The sequence below is a fragment of the Petaurus breviceps genome, unplaced genomic scaffold (genome assembly GCF_028583685.1).
Source record: "Petaurus breviceps papuanus isolate PSGF00001 unplaced genomic scaffold, PetGlider_PUasm1.0 38, whole genome shotgun sequence".
In the NCBI taxonomy this organism is placed as follows: domain Eukaryota; kingdom Metazoa; phylum Chordata; class Mammalia; order Diprotodontia; family Petauridae; genus Petaurus; species Petaurus breviceps.
In genome coordinates, this window is record NW_027186304.1 from 15,759,965 (window position 1) to 15,774,917 (window position 14,953).

The following is a 14,953-nucleotide window of genomic DNA, read 5'->3' on the forward strand; positions in this document are numbered from 1 at the left end:
TCTTCTTCTTCTTCTTCTTCTTCTTCTTCTTCTTCTTCTTCTTCTTCCATTGGTAAAATGGAGCAAATAATAACTTGCAGCACCTCTCTTACTAGGGTCTTTTAAGACTGAAAGGAAATAATGTATGTGATCAGATTTGCAAATGTTGAAGGACCCCCACTGCTTCCAGAAAGCATGCTTAACAGTACTGACCAAACATAATCCTGGACTGTGGCTTTTAGTGATGAAGAGCAAGCACAAGCCAAGGAGTGCAGTAGCACAAGGAGCAAGAACATTTGGAGGACTGCATGTCCAGGGGATCTCACTGCGGCTTAGGAGAGGAGAGGAATTCCTGATCATGAGCCCCTGGACAGGATTCAAAAGAACAGTAAGGAAGACCTGAGGCCTAGGGCAACATACCCTACAACTCAGGATTAAAATATGATAATAAAAATATTAAGTCACTAAAAATAAAATAAAACAAATAATATAAATCAGTAAGCAAAAGAAAAAAATACTTGGCCATAGATAGCTACTTTTATGTAAAAGAAGATCTGGTTTCATATTCAGAGGAAGATAGTGAGGTAAAAAAAATCACTCTGAGCCCACAGAGTAATGCTAAATGGTCACTATCTCCCCCCCCCCAAAAAAAAATCTCAGAAGAACTTAGTAGAAGAATTTAAAAAATCAAATAAGAGAGATTGAGGAAAAATTAGGAAATAAATAAAAGTAATTCAAGAAAATTATGATAAGTTAGCCAATTAGAAAAGAGAAATACAAAATCTTACAGAGGAAAATAACTCCTTGAAAACTAGAATTGGGCAAGCAAAATCAAACAATGTTATAAGACACCAAGAAAAAAAAAACTAGAAAAAATAGAAGACACTATTTCATTTTAAAGGTTGCAATATTACCCCCTTTGTCTCAACTCCTTTCCTTTAGGCTCAAATGTTCTACCTCCTCCCATCATTCAATGGATGGTGCAATTTTGAAGCCCTTTATTTAGTTCCATCATCACCCTCCACTGACTTAGTGATAAACATTCTTAAATGAAGTACTCAGACCTGAATGTGGTATTGAAAGAGTATTCAAAGTAGGGAAGGCTCAAGCAGAATTATAGTTTCTTATAGACTATATCACTCTGAAAACAGAAAAGGAGAGCGATGCATTTTCATTGTGTTTTGCACTTGTAATGTCAGCACTGTTGACTCACCTTAAGCTTATATTCTACTAAAATTTCATTTTAGTAGAAGACTATTTCATTTTTTTCTTTGAGGCAGATACAGTGAACAGAGCATGGGGCTTGGAGTCAAGAAAACCCGAGTTCAGTTTCTGTCTCAGACATCGATTAATCTGTGATGAGACAAGTCTCTTAACTTCCACCTGCTTCAGTTTTTTTCAATTGTAAAATGAGAATAATAATAATACCTATATAATATGTTGTGAGGAATAAATGAGATAATATTAGCTCAGTACACTGGCTGGCACATAGTAGGCACTATATACATATTTATTCCCTTTCCCCTCTCTTTGTATTCTCAGCACATCACTCAGTGCCAGACATCTTTTAGAAACTTAATAAGTGGTTGATTTGTTGATTTACACTCCCTACTCATTTTTGATATTGGCAATTAGTTTTCTTCTCCATTATTCTTGAACAAACTTACTAATAGATCATCTTAACAGATTTTTGCACTGGATCATGTCACATAAGAAAACATTTTAATACAAAAATTATAAATTGTTACACTCACAGAATTAACCAGTATAAACCATTAGGAAGGAAAGTGGTGGTGGTTGTTTGGTGGAAATTTTTGAAGAACATCGTATCATTTAAAAAATGAAAATAAATGAAAGACCACAATAAGTTTGCAGAAAGTCATAGCTGGGGTATCAAAATCAAAAGTTCAAGATTGGTTAGGCACATCCAGGTAACAATTGGTTTGAAAATCTTTGGAAATTTTAGTATAGTATAAGCTTAATGTGAGTCAACAGTGTTGTCAGTACAAGTGCAAAACACAATGAAAATGTATCACTCTCCTTTTCTGTTTTGAGAGTGATATAGTATATAAGAAACTATACTTCTGCTTGATCTTTCCCTAGTTTGAACACTCTTACACTACCACCTTCAGGTCTGAGTACTTCATTTTAGAAAGTTTTTCACTGAGTCAGAGGAGGGTGATGACAGAAGTAAATAAAGGACTTCAAAATTGCACCCTCCATGGAATGATGAGAGGAAATGGAACATTTGAACCTAAAGAAAAGGAGGTGAGACAGTGTTGACATTACAAGTGCAAAACACAATGAAAATGCATCGCTCTCCTTTTCTGTTTTGAGAGTGATATAGTCTATAAGAAACTATAATTCTGCTTGAGCCTTCCCTACTTTGAACCCTCTTTCACTACCACATTTAGTTCTGAGTACTTCATTTTAGAAAGTTTATCACTAAGTCAGAGGAGGGTGATGATGGAAGTAAATAAAGGACTTCAAAATTGCACCCTCCATGGAATGATGAGAGGAAGCAGAACACTTGAGCCTAAAGAAAAGGAGTTGAGACAGAGGGAGTAATATTGCAATCTTTAAAGATTTTGTGGACTTTTATGAGGAAGAGGATTAGAATTATTCTCCTTGGCTCCAGAACAAAGATGAGTGTGATGAACTTTCAGGGAAGCAGGTTTTGGTTTGACATAGTAAAACACTTTTTAACAATTGGTTCTATCCCAAAGGTGGATGAACTGCCTTGAGAATTAGTTCCCTCTCCTGCTCACTAAAGCTCCTCAAATGAAGGCTGGGAATTTCTTGTTCCTATTTAGGTATAGGTTTAACAAGGTGTCTTTTGTTGTATACACCAACTCTGAGACCTTGAGCTTCCACTGAACCCAAGAAAAGAAAAAAAAAAACATTTGAAAGGTAACCAACAATGACAACTATTTCAGATTAATTAAGGAGGATGCATTATTATATACTAGAGTTCTGCTTTCCTTGATAAGGTAACTCCATTCACCAGTACAGATTATTGCTTCTCTTATAATGTTTAAGAATTGTGTGAGGCTCAAAGAGACTAAGGAAGTTCCTTGTGATGATGTGACAAATAAGTGTCAGAAGTTGAATTTGAAATAAAGTTTTCATGATTACAGATGTCCATTATACTCTTTTGGCCCTGAAAATGGTTAAGAAATGGCGGGGGGGAGGCGGCAGGGGGTGAAAGGGAGCAGGACAAAACAAAACAAGACAAAAATTCAGCTAGGGTCTTAAGAGGTCAATGTTGAGTTTTCAATAAAACAATGAGGGCCAAAGTGAGATTACAAGTGTCAACAGTGTGTTATGGCATAACCTTTCCAATTCTTCAGGAAAACAATTTAGAATTATGTGAGTTGGGTCACTGATTTTTTTTTTTCATACCTAGCAATATACCCTCTGAACTTACATCAAAAAGAAGTAAGACAGATATACAAAATTTCAAAGTGGTTGTTTTGTAGTTAAAACAAAAACCCTGGAGATGAAGCAGGTGTCCATTGATTAGGGAATGGCTGAGCAAATTCTGGCATATGGATTTAATGGGATTTATTATATTCTAAGAAATTATGAACATGACATTTATATATGCATGGAAAACTTGTATGAATTGATATGAAGTTAATAGATTTAGGAGAAAATAGAGACAATTACAATAATGAAAAGCAAAGCAATGCTGAGAAACTGATGTTTTCAAATTAAATGCAAAAGTGAATCTTAGTTAAGAAATAAATAAGGAAATACTTCCTTGTACTGCTTCAAGAAATGAGGGGTTATGGATTTGGAATATAGGATAGGCTATTTATCTGATTCCTTTGTTAATCAGTCTGGTGAATTTTCTTTCTTAAAAAGGGGGATCTTTGGTGGTAGTAAAGGGATATAGTAGGAAAAATTGTATTATTTTTTAAAAAAATATTTTATTAAAATCAACCAATCAGCCAATAAAAAAATAAACAGAAAAAGACCTCTGTCTTTTTATTGATTGATTGATTAGGACATGACTGATAGCTGGAGAGGAAACACATTCACTAGTATGGTATTGCCAATAAGGAAAGAGGCACATCAGGCAGATACCAGATAATCAGGTAAAAAGAGATATCAAAAAACCTAGCCTTGAGAGCTCAGCTTGGGAACTAGTGTTCGAAGCAGTACAACCATGGAAGAAATAGCTGAAAGTAAGAGCCAATCATGGGAGAAGACAGCAGAGACCCAGGTACTACAAAAAGGGATTTGAGTTATGATCTCAGGCATAAAGAATAAGGCAAGTACTCACTTATTAAAACCAAGTTTCAAGGAAATAACACAATAAACAACAGGGGTAATGATGCTGTATTGCTGAGTTATAGAATGAAATATTCTTTCATTTTTCCTATCAGTCATCAAATTGGTTATAAGACCTAGAATGAGCCTGAATCTATGGAGTGGTGCCACTGGAACTAAGAAGTGTCTTCTTCAGGGTCACATATCAGTATATGTCAGGAGTGGGATTTGAAATTAAGTTTTACTAACTAAAAGGCAATATTCTATCCTCTCTGAAATGTTGCATCAGTTTTATTATTATTAAACATATTCTCATTTTTAACATAGTTCAGATAAAAAATTCTGTGACAAAGTATTATGCAGTCATAATTCTAGCATATTTAATTTGCTGAGGAATAATGCACAGATATTTAAAAAAAACTGCTTTTGGTTATAAAAAAAATTAGTAGGCTGTGAACTCAACTTGTAGAGGCTCATTGAAAGCATTCTTAGTATAACTCCATTGGCAGACAGGATCATAGTCATTCCTTCCCCATATCAGTAATTTTCAAAACTTGGCTTTCATTATTTAAACTCTGGCCTCTGTCCCTCTCTTATAGCTCCATTATTCCTATTCCCTTCAAAACCCCTACCCTTAATATCATACCTTCCTTCTGAAATATCAGTTCCTTATTGACTTCTTCCCTGCTTCTGATAAACATTCCCTTATCTGGAAAAACAAACAAACAAAAACCCCAACAAATCTTTCACTTAATCCACATATCCTTGCTAGTTATGGTCTCATGTCTCTTTCTTTTGAGGGCTAAACTGAAATATTTCTCCTTTTCATGCCTAAAATTTTTGAGAAAGCCATCTATAATCAATTCCCACATTTTCTTTCTTTCATGCTCTTAGTTCTTTACAATCTTTATCATTCAATGGAAACTGTTCTCTCCAAAGTTACTAATGAGATCTCTGAAATGTCAAATCTAAGAACCTTTTCTCAATCTGCCTTCCTGATCTCTCTGAAGCCCTTAATGCTGTCAAATACCCTCTTCTCCTTGATACTCCTTTCTCCCTAGGTTTCCGTGATACTAGTCGACCCTGTGTCTTCTAACAATCTAACCACTGGTGATCATTCTCCTTTTCAGCATTTTTATCTGTCTGTATCAGCAATGCCATATTCACAATGCCTATAGAGATTACAAATATGCTGATATAATTATCCATCACAAAATATATCATGCTTGCCATATGGGGAAATAAACTAGAAAATTTATTAAGATACCAAAAGACTGAGTCCCAAAACTAGAAAGTGAAAGCCATCAGAGTAGTTACGATATTGGCACAGATAGGTAAAGTAGAAAGCATCCACATTTTCAAGCCTTTAAAACAGAACAGGCTACCTCAGGAAAAGGTCCTCCTCTCCCCACGCACAGCAACCACCCAGCGTCCTGGAAGCGCGCTCCCAGCAGCTCCGGCCCCTGGCAGTCCTCAGCAGGAGTCCTTAGCAGAAAGTCGTTAGCAGTCCTAACTCAAAAAGGGTTTCGCGCTGCCGCTGCCTCTGCTGCTGCTGCCGCCGTAGCAACCACCGCCAGCCACCGCAGGAATGCTAGCTTGGCTTTCGCTTTCTCTGGCTTTCGCTTTCTCTTGCTCCGCCCCTTCCTGCTACGTCAGCATGTCCAATGGGGCATGGAAGATCTTTAAATCCCATAACCCTTACACAGTCATTCCTTCTAATAAGTGGTGCTCCCATGCTTCTCTTATCTGCTCCATTTACTCTACTATGCTTAGTCATCTTATTAGCTCCCATTCTTTCAATTAGCTTTATGATAGTGATTTTCAAATTGATGGATACAATCCTAGCCTCTCTCCTAACCTTCAGTTTAACGTCTCCAACTGCCTATTAGGCATCTCTACCTGGATGTCCTGCAGAGATCCTAAACTCAGCATCCCCCAAGCTGAATGATCTTTCTCTGCCCAAAATCCTCTTAATTCCAAACTTCCCTTTTATTATATAGGGCACCATCATCTTTTAAGTCATTCATGTATAGAAATTATATGTCATGCTTGATTATCTACTCTCTGTCAAGCACCACATCCACTTCGTTGCCAAGGCTTGTCAATTTTACATTTCTAACATTTCTCGTCTATGCCCCCTTGGCTCCTCTGCCACCACAGTCCTGCAGTCCCTCTTCTACTCCCACCTGGACTATTGCAATAGTCTGCTGAATGATCCCCCCATCTCAAGTCTCTCCCTACTTTAGTCTATTCTTTACTTAGCTATCAACTTGATCTTCCTTAAGGACCGTTATAGACAATATTCATCTACGAAAATGTTATACAGTTCAATTTATTCATTGAATTCTTAAGGAGAATTGTTTTGGGAATTTGTCAATTGTTAGCTTTTAAAAGAGAGTGAATTTCTGTATATAATTCAAGACACTAGGTCATGTCTCTCTAGGTATTCTCTAAGAGCTATTTTTTATTTTTGCAGCAGCAGCAGTGATGCATAACTTGGTTTGTATCATTTCCTTTTATGATACTAATTACAAAACTCAATATGTCCAAGATTCTTAAGGAAAACCTGTCTGCAGTTTTTATGGTCTTGGACTGATCTTGAAGTGCCATTATAAAGCCCCCATACCTATAAACAAACCTACATGACTGGCATTTGCTCTTCGTTGTCATAGTGCTGGTTGAATTCAGGATGACCTTGAATATACATGTAGGCAATGTTGAACATGTTATGTGAAGTGACATGGTCATTGAGTTAGAGAGTTGTTCCCATCCCATTAGATTGTGAGCTCTTTGAGGGCAGGGGCTGTGTTTTTGTCTCTTTGTATCCTCAACACAAAATGTACACCTGGCTCTTAGTAGACGCTTAATAAAGGTTTATTGACTGACCAATTGATTGTCTTCAAGTGATGAGACACTGATGTACAACTATCCATCATGTACAGGTTTATTAAAAGGAATAGAGGAGAGGATGATTAAAGGACAAGCAGGAATGGACTCTAACTGGAAGAAGAAAATGTATTTAGTACATTTATTAAAGAACAGGCAACCAGGAGACACACAAATACACACACGTGTTTGCATGCATGCACACACAAAGATATACATACATACAGACAGGCAGAGAGAGATGGAGAGAGATAGAGACAGAGTAAATAGTTAATGCAGTGATCATGTGGCACTCAGAGTGGGTGGGTGGGTAGAATCTGGATCATTGAGTTCATCAAGGTTGAAATTACCAATACTGAAAAAGATCAGCAGCTTCTCAATTCCATACCTTACATTCTTAAAAGTAAATAGCTCTTTCAAGGTAACCCAACTAGTCTATGTCAGGAAACAAGACATTAACCCTGGTCTTCTTGACTGTAAGGCAAGTCCTCTGTCAACTATGTCACAACAGGGTCTCTTTAGTGAACATTATTACCTTTTATAATAAAACACAGCTTTTAGAAGTAGCATATTTTAAAATGTCAATTTCTTGGCACTGACAAACCAAGGAAAATCAGACACTCAGGAGATTTTAGGCTATGGGGAAAAGGATAGAGGAAACTCAAATTTGTATTTGGCAATATGTTATCATGAGTGTGATTTGCATATGTATTGACATAAGATAATTAATTTTAGTTTGAGATTTCTTTTTCCTTTGCAATTTTTATGACACCCCTTGAGATAATTGGAGGCAGCCTGGGGTGTTACCAAGCCAGGGGTGGGAATCAGGGCATTATGAGCATGGCTTCCTGATGTTGCTTCCATGTGGCTATTAGTATTACAGACTGCAACATGTGCCAAGATTTATTAAGTGAAAAACTCATAAAGCTCTGTAAATAAAGTTCTCCTTATTCATTGTAGATAGCTTGAAACCCAGATTCCTTAAGAAGAGCTTTCCACTAATGCACACAACAGAAGTAACAGTGAGTTTTATTCTCCTGAGTGTGCTGAAATGATGTTTATTAGAAGAGCAGGGCACTTAATTCTAGCATCTAGGAGAAATACAGTAAGAATAAACTATCTGGAAAATATAGTCAATGTGATTCTTTTGGACTGTAAAAGAAAAATAAACAATCTCCCTGTGTTCACCCATAAATTGCACCACAATCAATATTTTAATTCTAGTCTGTGACATCATATAATTTTGTCTGATTATTATTCCACATTCCCAATAGGGGCAGAGGCTCCAGGATTAAGCCAATTGGGATATAAAAAGGTGAATCCCAGGAGAAGAAAAGTCCTTTGCGTGACTCAAGGAGCCCTTGGAGTATTGATAAAGGTCTGTAGAGGCCTCGAATTACCCAGGGCTATGACTATTTAGGAATGAAGGAGAGGGAATGGGTAACACTTCATTAAAGTTAAAAGGTGAGAAGCTACTTATTTAATTGAATTAGATGACAGAACACATGGCCTGAGTTTCATAGCTTTTTCCAAGACTCTCTGGACTAGGGAGGTGAGTTATTTTAATTCAGGAGGTCATCAGGCTTGGGGGAAATGGCACAGCCAAGTTTAATTTCAGTACTCTCAAGAGGGGAGCAGTTTCTGGATCCAACTAGACAATCAGTGGAGGAGAAAAATTAAATAAACTTGTAGCCTTCAGGCTTTCATGCATCTTAGAACCACATGAAAGCTGCTCTTACGATAAAGAATGAACTATGAATTTTAAAAACGGATGAAAAATAAACAAATGTAAACATCCCAAAGGAAGCTTCTCAGTTTTTCAAAGAAAATTTCCAAGGGGAAAAGTTATGTCCTCGGAAGGGTTAACGGGGCTTTCTTTCATGAGGACATCTACCCAGAAGGGGAAAGATGAAGCAGAACTGACCAAGACTGAGGTCATACTAAGCTCTGTGCATTTTCTACTTGAATATCTGATATACCCAATAAAAATCTCTTCTATTTCCCTACTTGTTAGAAGGGATGTTTTGTTTTGTTTTGTTTTGTATCTGGTAACCTAGGTCTTTGCTCCAGATGTCATGGCACTTATCCTTCAAGTCAACATTTATATTTCCTTCGATTCTTTGTTTGTTGCTATTTGGATATGTCTTAGCGGTTAGATCTCTGATGGGGGAACTCTCCGATTTTGGCACATGTTAGGCACAAAATAAATGTTTCTTAATGGATTGATTCTTCTTATCCTCTTTTCTGAAGCCAGTAATTTCAGATATGAACATGATTATTTTGTCAGAGTTCTCATGAGGAAGACCACAAGGAAAGCAGTGTTATAGTGGTTATGAAAAGTACCCTCTTCCTACGCATCTTGGTTTGTGCCTCTCAGTCACATTTCATAATCTTGTTCCAGTCTCTCTTTCCAGCATTACTAGATGTATATTACTCATCTTCATTTATTCTGTAATTTATCCAAACTGGGCATCTTGTAGTTCCTCAGAAGATATTCCATCTACCTTCTCTGTGGCTTTACATTGTCTGTTTCCCAGAATGGCTATTTCCTCACCTTTACCTTTTAGGGTAACTAGCTTATTTTAAACTTCGCTCAAATGCCAACTCCTACATGAGGTTTTTCCTTATTTCCATGCTCATAATGTTCTTATTGCCACCCTTGGCTTGGTGATACCATAGGCTACCTTCAATTATCTCAAGGGGGTGTCATAAAATAGTCACCTGTTTCACGTTTGTTGGATTTAATTTTCTTCTCCTTTGGCAATAATTCAGAAATGATAAGGGCAGCTTAAAAAACTCAAAGAGTTGTTGAAGCCTACACTACCAGAGAGTATGAAAGCTCCTTCAACCAGGAAGACCTTTACAGAATGCTTACCACTTCATTCTGTTGGTTTGTTTGTTTGTTTTTGCCATTAGTGTTTTCTTTTTTGTTATAAGATACTTTAACTTTCTGTGTCACTCTTTGCTGTAATGATTCATCAGCAAAAGATTTAAAAGAGACTTTGTAAACTTCGTATCTCAAGCTGATCAGTGTGTAAGGGTGGGGTAAAGCCAACAATAATAGCCACCAAAAGAACAAAAGAAAAAGCTGGCCTGGGAACCAGGAGGCCCTTGGAGGAAGACATTTTTAACCTCATTAAACCTCAATTTCTATCTTCTAATGGGTTTGACAGGTACCTAGATTGAATATAGAGCCATACTAACCTAAAACAGGATAAGCAAGTATCCTTTATTGCAGGGGCACACTCACAATAGATTGCCAGTGGTTTACCAAAGCCTCAGCTACTACTTTGCTGAGGCTAGACCTGAGGGGACAGAGTCAACTTTCCAGGGGAGCTAGGAGCTAACTTTTATAGCGTCATTTATGTGGATCACTATCAGGCATATCTAGGACACAGGTGGCCCTGGATGCCAGTGATTAATCCTGGTGCTTTCAGGTGTGAAGTCATGGGACAGTCTCTTGTGACCACCCAGGCTCTCCAGAATTTATCTGTAAAATGAGGAACTTAGGTTAAGCCACTTTCCCTCCCTTCCTCCACCCTGCCCCAATCATTTTCCTCACAGTTTTAGAACTGTGTTTTTCTATGATTAATTTACTAGGCCACCAGTAGGTAATTGAGAAGTTAATGCAATGAATACAATAGAGAAAGTATGTGTCTTGTTGCGACATCTTGCTATTACCAGTAGCAACGTATTGAAAGGGATAATTATAACAATTTTGGGGGAAATCAATGTGTTAGAATTTCTATTTACAAGTAACTTTGCCACTAAAGTCTCCCAAAGGATAGAGGGGAAAGAACGGGAAGAAAGTATTAAAATTAGTTTTGTTCTTGTTGTTTATCCCACGAATCTTTCTTCCTTTAAATCCAGGCATTATAATGACATGTTTTGCTGTTCAAACATTAATACAACTAATTCAGGAAGTTCTTCCTTGGCTAAACGTTGAATTCTCATGAATTTCGTTCTGCTCAATTTATTTCAAATCAACAAACAACAGTTAGGCACCTATAAGTTAAGGAATACTGTGCCAGTGACTGGAGGCAATAGCAGAATTAGGTAAGGCAAAGACTCCAGACTTATGAATCCTGCATGGTGGCAGAGATATTCTGTGCAGAGATATGCTTGTCCCCTTTGACCTGGCAATACCACTTCTAGGGTTGTATCTCAAAGAGATAATAAAAATGGGAAAAGGACCCACATGTGCAAAAATATTTCTAGCAGCTCTTGTTGTGGTGGCAAAGAATTGGAAACGGAGGATATGCCCATAAATTTGGAAATGACTGAATAAATTGTGGTATATGAATGTAATGGAATGCTATTGTTCTATAAGAAATGATGAACAGGTGGACTTCAGAGAAACCTGGAAAGACTTTTGTGAATTGATGATGAGTGAGGGGAACAGAACAAGGAGAATATTGTACACAGTAGCAGCCATGTTGTGAGATGACTAACTTTGATAGACTTAGCTCTTCTCAGCAACGCAAGGATCTAAGACAACTCCAAATGATTTTTGATGGAAAATGCTGTCCACAGAGAAAGAACTATGGATTTTGAATGCAGATTGAAGCATACTATTTGCTCTCTCTCTCTCTTTGCTTTATTTTTTTCTTTCTCTTAGTCCCTACCATTCATTCTAATTCTTTAAAGCATGACTATCATGAAAATATGCTTCATAAGAATGTATGTGTAGAGCCTATATCAGATTATATGCCATATTGGGAAGATGAAAGGGAAGGCGATGGAGAAAATTAAAAGTCGAAAGCTTAAGGAATTGAATGTTGAAAACTAAAAATAATTTTAAAATGAGAGAAATGTGCTTGTGCCAGTTTGAAAGGCCATTTTTAAATTTTATTATACAAAAAAAAAGAATGCCAGGGATCACCTCCAACCCCTAAAAAGAAAACACTCTGTGGTTAAGTAAGTCTTCATAGGTACAATAACCAAGTTTTCCTTCCTACATACTCTTAGGCACTCTAAACTCTGAGCCTGCATATGATTTACTTTTGCTTATGCTAACTAGTTCAATGGAAACACTAGTTAGACTTACACTTTATTAATCAAAACATGCTAGCAATGCCCTCTCAAAAGAGACCACTACCACTTCTATGTTTTAGAGGATACAACAGGCTTCTTTCTTACTCACTCCACTAGATGAAGTGCCCTCTCTGCCCAGGGGAAGAAAGGCCATGCCTCCCTCTTGGGTGATTGTCTTTGAAATCTCCAAAAATCTTCATCACCCAAATATTAGTGCATGCAAGCCAAGATAGTAATTGTTTGAGTTTCAAGTACAGGGAATACTACAGCCAGTACTGATTGCTATTTAAATACAAACTGACACTGGAATCTCAGGTAGATTTTATATTTATATTTAAAATACTTTGCTGATATTTTATTTGGTAGTTTACTTCAAAATAACTGAAGTGGTTTTTTTTTAAGATCTTAATCATTGGCCATCTTTCAGAGGGTATATGTATAGCTGTCAGATTTTTGAAAGCATACAAAAATGCTAATTTTTACAGCATCAAATCACACAAATGTTCATCTTAATGTTGAAAAATACCTTACTCCAAACAACTCAGTCACAAAATGGAGACAGAACAAAATTGAAGCAGTTGTACTAAATTGACAAACTATCTTATTAAGGAAATAGAACTTCTTGTAACCACATTTTCATTTATACTAAATTACCAATTTTTCTCATTATTTAGACTGATAAAATAATCATGGCCATAGCTGAGATAATAGGGTAACCAAAGGTGAGGAGCCATCAAGGGGTTTCCATACTGAAAATCTGGCCACTCAGAAATAAAATGTCCTACACTTCTGTAGGACAGAAAAAAAAGTTCAGGAGTAATTTTCAGGAAAGAATTGCTATAACACCTGGAGACAGGATTTGAGGGTGGGAGGGTTGGTAGAGCAACCTTATTAAAAGCAGAAAATATATATAAAGAAAAAACATAGTAAGGTCAAATATCAGCTGAGTCAACTAAAGAATTTACTAGCATTTTTGGCATCAACACACCTGAAGACACACATTTTTGTGTTTTTTAAATATCTCCTTTTTTGGATACAGATTTAAATGTTTCAGAATGATTTTCTTTAATTTTTAATATGCTATTATGTTTTCCCTTTAATTACACATAAAGACTATTTTCATTTTCATTTTTGCAATATTTTGAGTTGCAAATTTTTCTCCTTCTCTTCATCAGTTTTCTTACTCTGTTTAGCTCTTCCTGGTATCGGTATCAGCACCATATTTGTGTCATTTTAAAAAATATCAAGACTTTCCCATTTTCCCAAATAATTTACATAGTATTGAAATTAATTGCTTAAATATTTGATAGAATTCACTTGTGAACCCATGTAGTCTTAGATTTGTTTTTTTCCCTTTTAGGGAGCTCATTGATGGCTTGTTCACTTTCATTTTCTATGGTGTTGTCATTTAGTTACAATATTTCCTAATATGCTAATCTAGGTAATTTATATTTTTGTAAATATTCATTGATTTTGCTCAGATTGTGAGATTTATTGACATAAAATTGAGCAAAATATTCCTTAATCATTATTTTAATTTCTTTTTCATTGGCAGTAATTTTATGCTTTTAAATTTTGATACTGGATATTTGGCTTTCTGCTTTTTAAAAAAGAAAATTAACCAATGCCTTATCTATTTTTGTGCTTTATTATCCCCCATAAAACCATCTTCTGATTTCATTCAATAGCTTCTTACTTTTAAGCTCATTAATCTCACCTTTGGCTTTCAGGATTTCCAATTTGGTATTCTACTGGGTATTTTTTTTTTTTAAGCAATCGGGGTTAAGTAACTTGCTCAAGGTTACACGGCCAGGTGTTTCTGGGTGGGTGCTAAGTGTCTGAGCCCGGGATTCGATCTCCAGGTCTTCTCAACACTGGAGCCGGTGTTCTTACTCGCTGTGCTACCTGGCCGCCCCTTCTACTGGGTATTTTTAATTTGCTCTTTTTCTGTGCTCTTTTGTTGCTGTTGCATGTTAAATTCATTGATCTGCACTTTCTCTATTTTGTGGATGTAAGAATTAAGAAAGATAAATTTTTTCCCCAAGTATTGCTTTGGCTGCATTCCATACATTTTGGTATCTTGACTTATTGTTGTCATTCTCATTAATGAAATTATTGATTGTTTCTATGATTTCTTCTTTGATCACTTATTTTTTAGGATTAGGATATTTGGTTTCCAATTCTTATTTGAGCTTTCCACTGCCCTTTGTTGAATGTATTTTTATTGCATTGTGATAAAAAGATACATTTTATACTTTTACCTTTCTATATTTGATTTTGAAGTTTTTACGTCCTAATATATGGCCACTATGTGTGTATGTGCCATGTACTGCTGAAAAAAAAAATTCTATTCCAATTTAACTTTCTCCAAAGGTCTGTCATTTCTAACTTTTCTAAGATTTTATTCACCTCCTTAATGTCTTTCTTGTTTATTTTTTATTGGATTTATCAAGTTCTGAGAGAGTACAGTTGATGTTCTCAAGTAATATAGTTTTACTGTTTATTTCTTCCTCTAAATCTGTTAATTTCTCCTATAACAATTTGGATACTATAACACTTGTTGCATATGAGTTTGTTTGTTTATGGTACCTTTTCAGGAAGATATAGTTTCCTTCCTTATGTCTTTTAACCAAATCCATTTTTGTTTTTGCTTTCTTTGAGATCAGGATGACTAGCCCTGTTGTATATTTTTTTTTTTCCTGCAGCTGAAACATAATAAATTCTGTTCCAGTCCCTTATCTTTATTCTGTGTGTCTCTCTGCTTCCACTGTGTTTCTGG